The sequence below is a fragment of the Electrona antarctica genome (assembly GCF_951216825.1).
Source record: "Electrona antarctica genome assembly, chromosome: 10".
Lineage (NCBI taxonomy): Eukaryota > Metazoa > Chordata > Actinopteri > Myctophiformes > Myctophidae > Electrona > Electrona antarctica.
In genome coordinates, this window is record NC_136791.1 from 10,221,478 (window position 1) to 10,229,093 (window position 7,616).

Sequence of the window (7,616 nt, forward strand, 5' to 3'; positions counted from 1 at the left end):
AAAAAAAAGTCACACAGTGCCGTTTTAAAACCTTTAAAACCCACTTTCAAGATTTTCAAGTGGGCCCTGATCCAGAAAGGTTTGGGAACCGCTCTTTTAGATCCTGCCTTCAATGTCCTCGCAGCGCTAAGGAACAGGGGGGGCCGTTCTGAACACTAGAAAACATCTGCTACAGATATATATTTTTCCACAATGTCTATAACTGCTCCTTGTTAAAGGGGATGTAAGTTAGAGGTTTTTGTTAAAAAGTTGTTTTCTGTTTTCTGTTCTACGTTGGAGCTCTATATGCTAGTAATCATTGCTACAGAGAGTGTTTGTTCAATTTCAGGTGTCTCTCCATCTCGCCAGCTCTTTAGTAAACAGAAAAGAATCAGTACAGCCATTTTATCCAATCAGGAGACATTATTGGCTTCAGCTGTCAATTGTACACAATTTTATCACTTCCAGTTTTACTTGTGTTCTGCCTCCTGACTGGATAAAATTAGTATCCTGACTTGAAAATGTATTTTCTGATTACTAAAGAGCTGGAGGGATGGGGAAACCCTGTGTTGCTGAACAAACACACTATAGCAATTATTTCTATTAGAATATACAGCAATTTAACACACTTATTTTAACAACAAAATATGGCATACACCCTCTTTAAGCTAAAGTACATCACACGTCTATCCTCTTTAGTTCACAATCTGCAGTGAAAACGTACGCATTTTGTTTCCTTATCACCTGTAAGGATTCGGAAATACATTCAATTAGCTACAGGTATATCCTCCCTTATGCTGACATTTTCTCCAGAACAGAAGTGAAGTGATAATTCTGCAAAGCAATTTCCAAGATCTTCCAATAGACAGATGTTGTGTCAAATTAGCATCCCAGTGGACACAGTCCCTCCATGATTGAAATTATACTGCTAAAACAAGCCTAAGAGTGAGAAATTACGATTTTGTCTTAGGTTTAAAGCACTGGTTCTCACCACTGGGTTCCAGGGATCCCCAGGGGTCCGTGACAGGGTTCCGGGGGGTAAATGATTGAAAGTTAGGAACCAAATGGACCCTTACACCATGATGATGTAACCGTGTAGATTGGGGATCCCAGAGATTTTATTTTTGTTTTTTTTAAATGGCGCTCTGTGGCCAAACGGGATGGTCTTTTAAATGATGAAGGTTGAGAATCACTGTTTTAGAGACTGGTACGCTGACTCCAAAGGTATGAATGTGCATTTTTGATTATTGTTCTGAAAAGTGGGTGTCCGGGGGACCCCCAGGGTTCCTTGGAAGTGATTCCAGGGAGTGCCCAGCTAAATGATTGATAGTTAAATCCTCCAGTTTTCTGAAATAAATATTTTCACGATTTTTCAAAAATAGCAGGCGCTACGAGCTTGTAGATCTGCTATTTTTCAATAGCTAAATTATAACAATGTTTAAAACACCAAAAGGGGTTCCCGCCCAAAATGGGTTAAGAACCAAATGGATACTTAATAAGTTTGTAACTCTGACTGTGTACCAATGGGTCCATTTGGTTCCATGTGTGGCCTCATGCATAGCAAACTGGGGGTTCCTCGAAATGAAACGGGTTTGAGAACCACTGGTTTATGTAGTTGCAGATCCTTCGTGGGGGCACGTCACGCGTGCTAGATCCTTCGTGGGGGCACGTCACGCGTGCTAGATCCTTCGTGGGGGCTCGTCACGCGTGCTAGATCCTTCGTGGGGGCACGTCACGCGTGCTAGATCCTTCGTGGGGGCACGTCACGCGTGCTAGTTCACCATCACAGTTTCCATGATGCGTTTTGTCTACAGTAGTTATACGTTTCAGAATTGCTTCCAGTAAACCTTCAAAAACAAGAGCAACAATAGCATGATGCACCTAAACTGAACTTTATATGATTTTATTACATACACAAGTAATAGGTGTATAAATGTGTACTGTATATGCTACAGTTTAGTTTGTACGGAATGAGATGTTTGCTCCGACGGTGCTAAACTGAATGGCAGTCGTGCACTTTCTGACTATGTGTGTGCGTGCGTGCGTGCGTGCGTGCGTGCGTGCGTGCGTGCGTGCGTGTGTGCGTGCATGCGTGCGTGCGTGTGTGCGTGTGCGTGTGTGTGTGTCTGTGTCTGAGCGTGCGACCCATGCGTGTGTGTGTGTGTGTGTGCGTGCATGCGTGCGCGTCGGTGTCTAAGCTTTAGATTTGTTTTTGTTATTTTCACCAAGACCCACCCCACCGTGAAACATGGAGTCCAACTCACTGCACTGTTGTTTCTTATTGTCTCTGTCGGGTGTAAAAAAAACTCATATGTCCAAAACTGTTACTTTTCAGTATTCAAATTCAAAAGTAGCAAAAGTAGCAGATCGACAAGCTCAAAACGCGTCACTTTGCATCAATCTGCTACTTTTGATGCTTTTGTGTGACGCTGTAGTATGATCGAGTAGGCTGTTAATTTACGGAGAGAAAAAACCAATGTTTGAATATGGACATAAGAGGTTTCTGCCCGACAGCAACGTTATGCTTAATTTATGCTCCTTTGTACGACGGTGGCATGCTCCGAAAATAGATCTATTTCCACCGCCATACAAGAAAGTATAGATGGGGCTTTACTTTTCAGCACCAGTTATAATCCCATTGTCTGCACTATGTTTAGCATATGATTATCATTACTATTATTAAATGATTATTCTTATTATTGCTATTATTACTATTGTTATTTTCTTAGAGTTAAAATTTAAATTAACTTATATTTTTTTATACAAAAGGAAAAAGCCTTTTTTGTTTTGTACAAAGTGAACATTAAAAGATAAACAAATCGGTCTAGACATGTTACTGTTATCCAAGAGAATTGAGGAATGTCTCAACTGTAAATGTAAAACAGTAGAATCCTAATGACTTTTATTAAATACCTAAAAATACACATCACTTTGCCTGATCATTCTTTGTTTAACCCATTTAGACCTGAGATCAGATTCTGCAAAATGTCTTCTAAATCCTGACAGTATTTTTTTGTATATTTATGTTCCTATATCAGTGGTTCTCAAACTATTTCATGTCAAGGACCCCAGAAGTGATATGTAATTGGCCGCCGACCCCCCATCTGAAAATATGTTATTCCAGGAACCCCTCAGAAGCAAAGATTTGAGACAGTTAAAACGTTCGCTGTGAAAGAATATACATTCAAAGATATGCGCCACATTTTCAAGTTTTTTCAAAAATAGCAGACCTACAAACTCGTACATGAGCTTGTAGATCTGCTATTTTTCAATAGCTAAAGCATAATAATAAGTGCTTAAAACACCAAAAAGGGTTCCCGCCCGGTTAAGGACAAGGATTTGTTTTGCTTATACAGTATATTTTAATTTCCTACTTAAACAGAATTCCATATTGTGGGGAAAGTTCGCGCAGAAAATTGCAGATCGACAAGCTCACCTTATGGTGATGTGACCATATGGTTGTGCGTTGTGAGCTTGACGATCTACTATCTTCAGCAAAAGCTTTCCACACAATAATAGAAAACAAGAGACTCCGCTCAACCATATGGAATAATTATTTGTAACTGCTTATGGGTCAATTGTTGCTGTTCATCAGTGTTAATAATTGTTTTAAGCAAATTTTGATTTAGTCTTAGTCTTTTGAATATCACACAATTTAGTCTTGTCCTATTTAGTCTTCTGAAATTGTTTAGTCTAGTGAAGTCTTAGTCGAATAAATATCAAATTATTTGTTTTTTAGTCTTAATGCAATGCGAATTTCGCCAGAAAAGATTTAGTCTTAGTCTTCTTAGTCAACAAAATGAACACTGCTGTTCATCATCGTTCCCGTACCCAAGACACGCCTCCCCGGCCAGCCTACAGTATATGACTACCACCTGGTTGCACTGACCTCGTGAAGTGCTTTGAGAAGCTAGTGAAAGACCACGTGTTCCTCAGCAGCATCCCTGCTGGACCCACTGCAGTTTACCTTCCATCCCTGCTGGACCCACTGCAGTTTACCTTCCATCCCAACAGAGCCACATGGATGACGCCATCTCTGGGGTCCTGTATGGCACCCTCTCCCACCTCGACAACAACGGGGAAAGGGGGACATTGTCGCTGCCTGGCAGAAACTTCTTATCCATATACTCTCCATATACGTTTTGTGTTTTTTCCCCATAATACTGACATGATATACTGATCATGATACTGTCATGATTGATAATAACAATGATACTGATAGGATACTGACCATGATACTGTCATGATTGATAATAACAATGATACTGATAGGATACTGACCATGATACTGTCATGATTGATAATAACAATGATACTGATAGGATACTGACCATGATACTGTCATGATTGATAATAACAATGATACTGATAGGATACTGATCATGATACTGTCATGATTGATAATAACAATGATACTGATAGGATACTGACCATGATACTGTCATGATTGATAATAACAATGATACTGATAGGATACTGACAATGATACTGTCATGATTGATAATAACAATGATACTGATATGATACTGACCATGATACTGTCATGATTGACACTGACAATGATACTGATATGATACTGACCATGACTAACCACTTTTTTTCTGTCCCCCCTGGCCCCCACATTGATGTAAACTGTAAAGTGACTTTGAGTACTTAAAAAAGCGCTATATAAATGTATTGTTATTATTATTATAATTATTATAATTATTATTATTATAAGCCCTTTGGTTCCAACCCTAGAAATGCTTGATATAGGTCATGGTCAATGTCATTTATATACTGTACACAGCTATATGTCACACCTCTGTCCCATGATGTGCAGACAGAAACAACAGATCCTTGTACATCTGTTCTTTTGTGCAAGGACTCAGGAGTAAGGTGAATTGTGGCCTTGATGTGTATTTGCACCATCTTGTGGCGTGTGTTCATATTGCAGTCTATGGTGTTGAGTTGACACCGGGTGTCTTGACAACCAGCACTGTCTGCTGGTTTAGCAGAGTGATAAACTTAGTTTGTGCACATGAAAGTAACTTTTCATTTTTGAGTTGAGTTTGAACAGAACAGCAAGCTTTCACTTGCAGATTTTTCGTTCAACTAACCACATTTACGCAGCATTTTCATCCACGGGTAAGTAAGAGCATAATTATTTACTGTAATTTATTATAAGCTGTGAGGCAGGCTATCTATGCCTCACCAAATCATAACATTTTCGCGAAACACATTTTGTTTGCTCACTACCCCTCTAAAGGCAGCATTTTAAAGGGTAGAAATTAAAGACACTTCCATGCACAGTCTGTCACAATAAGCGCATGGTTTGATATGCCAGGTGAAAGAAGCACTGTCCCCCGTTGAACAGTACCACTAATAATAATGCTTGTATTTTGCTAAGAGAACTGTTGTAGAGTTAATATATTAATATTACTGAATTAATTTTATGGTAGTGTCTCTGCCCTAGTGGTCGCTTTATCGCCTTTAAGGCGTATTACTGGTAATATTACATAATATGTAGGCCTACATAATATAGGCCTACATTTATATTGTAGTATAGACTAAAATACTTGATAATATCTGCCTAGTGGTGATAATAATAATTAAACTCTTCTGTTCAATTATGCATTGTTATACAGTGGCTAACACAATTACTGATGTGTCGTACTAAGCTTTGCAATAAATGTTCTGTGTTTTACAGGCTAAGCCATGTCGAACTGCAAACCAAAGCTACACGGAGACCTCCATAGACTGCTCCTTGCTGCTGAGGCCGGACACAAGGCTGACATCCTCACCTACTGTGCCGGTCACCTGGGCCCCCGCAGCCTGACCCCCCAAAAACACCCCCAAGATGGCAAGACGACAGCACAGCCTTTCTGGAGGTCATCTGAGGGCTGCAAAGCTCTCCTACAGAGACAGAAGAAATCACATCTAGTAGTAGTCAGTGCAAAGCCGATGGACAACTCTCTCTCTGAGGTCATTCACACCACTGCTGTAGTGGCATCAAATGGCAGCTTATCTGAACAAGAAGACTCCACGGCTGGTAAGTCATCACATAAATGAAAAAGACAACACTCAAACTCGCTGTAGACCAGGGTTTTGCATTTTTCATTAGTCTTTGAATTGTTTTTATTTTGTCTTGACTTTTTGTTGTCAGGTTAAAAATAATGAAACCAATCTAGCAAACCCTTTTTGCTAGTTTAGTTTTCTTTTCTTTTTTAAGGTTTAGTTTTAGTTAGATTTTAGTGTTTTTTTTAATTGTAATATGGATTAGCCACTATACTATAGCCAGGGTCAAGATTCAACAAGGATCAGAATAATAGCAAAAATAGCAGATCCTACAGGCTCACGACGCATCTCATTGTGACGTGTTGTGAGTGTCGTGTCGTGGCAGCGGTGGCCGAACGGTTTGCGGAGCGGTCTTGATACCGGAAGGTCGCCAGTTCGATTCCCTGGACCAGCACGTTAAAATTACCACCGCTGAAGTGCCCTTGAGCAAGGCATTGAACCCCAACCATGAAATGTTCTATGAGCAGGGCGTGGCTGTAAACAAGCATCTCGAGCTTAGTCCACTTACCCTGGGTAAACAAAGAACTTTGCTTTTTTTTTTTTAGTGGTGTAGTTCGTTTTGATTCAAATAATAATAATAACTAGAACTGCACTCTGTCGAGTGCCTACTTGCTTGTTGCACACAAGTAGGCCATACATGGCCTACTAGTGCGCAAGCAGAGCGTGCAAGTACTGTAGACCGCTACAAACTTTCAAATCTCAGCCTCTCTGTGAAAGAATGTTTGCAATATTCCTACGTACCTTGCTTTTGGAGGAAAAAAAGTAGTATTTTGAAGTATGGTAAAATCTTCTATCTATAAAGGAAATACAGTCCCATCGTTTTAGAAGTGTCCAGGATTCACTTGTAGTTTCTCAAAGAAAAATAAGTCATGGATATCAGATGAAAAAAAAAATATATATATTAATTGAAAAAAAACATGTTATGTATACAGTATAATATTATTTATTTTAAACTCTCAATAACATTGCTTTCCTTGTCCATCGGTTTCATTTATTTGGTTTTCCTTACGTATTTGGTTGTCTTTATGGTTTTGGGTTTTCTTTGTATCCATTTTTCGATCACACAGTTCTAGTTTATGAGTTTCATTTCCGTTGATCTCCTCTAGTTTTTGTATTCCCATATTCTTGAGATTTTTGATAAGTCTCTTAAGTTTTTTATTTTCTTGAATTTCAAGTGGTATTTTACTCATATCCTTTTTAACGTATGAATTCCGTCTTTTTGAAAGCTGTTCCTTTCGTTTCATTTCATTTATTCAGTTTTTATTACGTTTTTCTTGGTCCTTACAGTTTTGCTTTTTCTTTCTATCCTCTAGTTTTTTTATTCTCATATGTCTATGTATATAATATATATAATTATGTAATTTGTATATGTAATTTGTGAGTTGATTAGTGGTATACTGTGGTTACTCGGGTGGTTTGATGCGTAGGTCCCTTTAACCCTCCCGACACTGAAACATGTCATCGTTACGTCACCATCGTAAACCAATTATACCCTGGCATTGGTACATATCTTCATCACATCATGGGACATACACTTCGTAGCATGACGGAAAACATACCTGCACAGTCTGCTTCCGTAA